Consider the following 826-nt stretch of genomic DNA (forward strand, 5'->3'; position numbering starts at 1 on the left):
TTAACAACAACAACAACATTTGTTGGTTCAATTATGAGGATTTTTGTTTTCTTTACATTGAGTTGCACTCCATCATTCCATATATTCATGGAAAATTCCTACTTATTCTCTAACATCTAACTTGGTCTTTGTTTATCGCATGAAATCTTTTCTTGACCTCCACTGACTTAAAAAAATCTTTTATTTTGAATTGAATGAAGATTTATAGAGAAGATCATCAATTTTACATCCATCAAACCATATACTAGAATTCAGTTAAATGATTACAATTCTCTCATTTAAATCCCTAATCCCACTTCCTCCTTGTGATTCATGTTTCTGATTTCTCCTTCTTTCCCTACCCTTCTGAATTTTGTCCATAGGTAAATATTGCTCTTTTAATCTCCAATAGTTGGCCATTCTGTGGTGAGTATACCTCACTAGTATTGCTGTGTCCCTATATACCTATCTACTGCTTGGCTGTAAAGTGAACCACAAGATCTGAAGGGTGAATAAGGGCCATATATTCAGGGTTCCTCCAGTCTCTTTTTGACTAATGAGCCTGGTCTTCTTTATAATTTTGAGTTTTGTTCCACATTTTCTCCCACTCTATTCAGGACTTTTTAATGTGATTGCTTTCAGAGCAGTTGGTAGTGGTAACTGGGCACTTTCTAGTTCTCGTATTGAGGTCTTGTTATCTAATGTTCACGTGTTTCATTAATACAAAGGATTGTTTCCAAGAGTCTTCAGTTTTCATCACTCTTCTTTTCTTTGCATGGGAGAGAAAAATAGTTGTCCCCCATGACTGTGGTCAAAAACTTCCAAACTTAAAAAATCATTTCCTCAA

This window comes from Chrysochloris asiatica, unplaced genomic scaffold, assembly GCF_000296735.1.
Source record: "Chrysochloris asiatica unplaced genomic scaffold, ChrAsi1.0 scaffold00279, whole genome shotgun sequence".
Classification (NCBI taxonomy): domain Eukaryota; kingdom Metazoa; phylum Chordata; class Mammalia; order Afrosoricida; family Chrysochloridae; genus Chrysochloris; species Chrysochloris asiatica.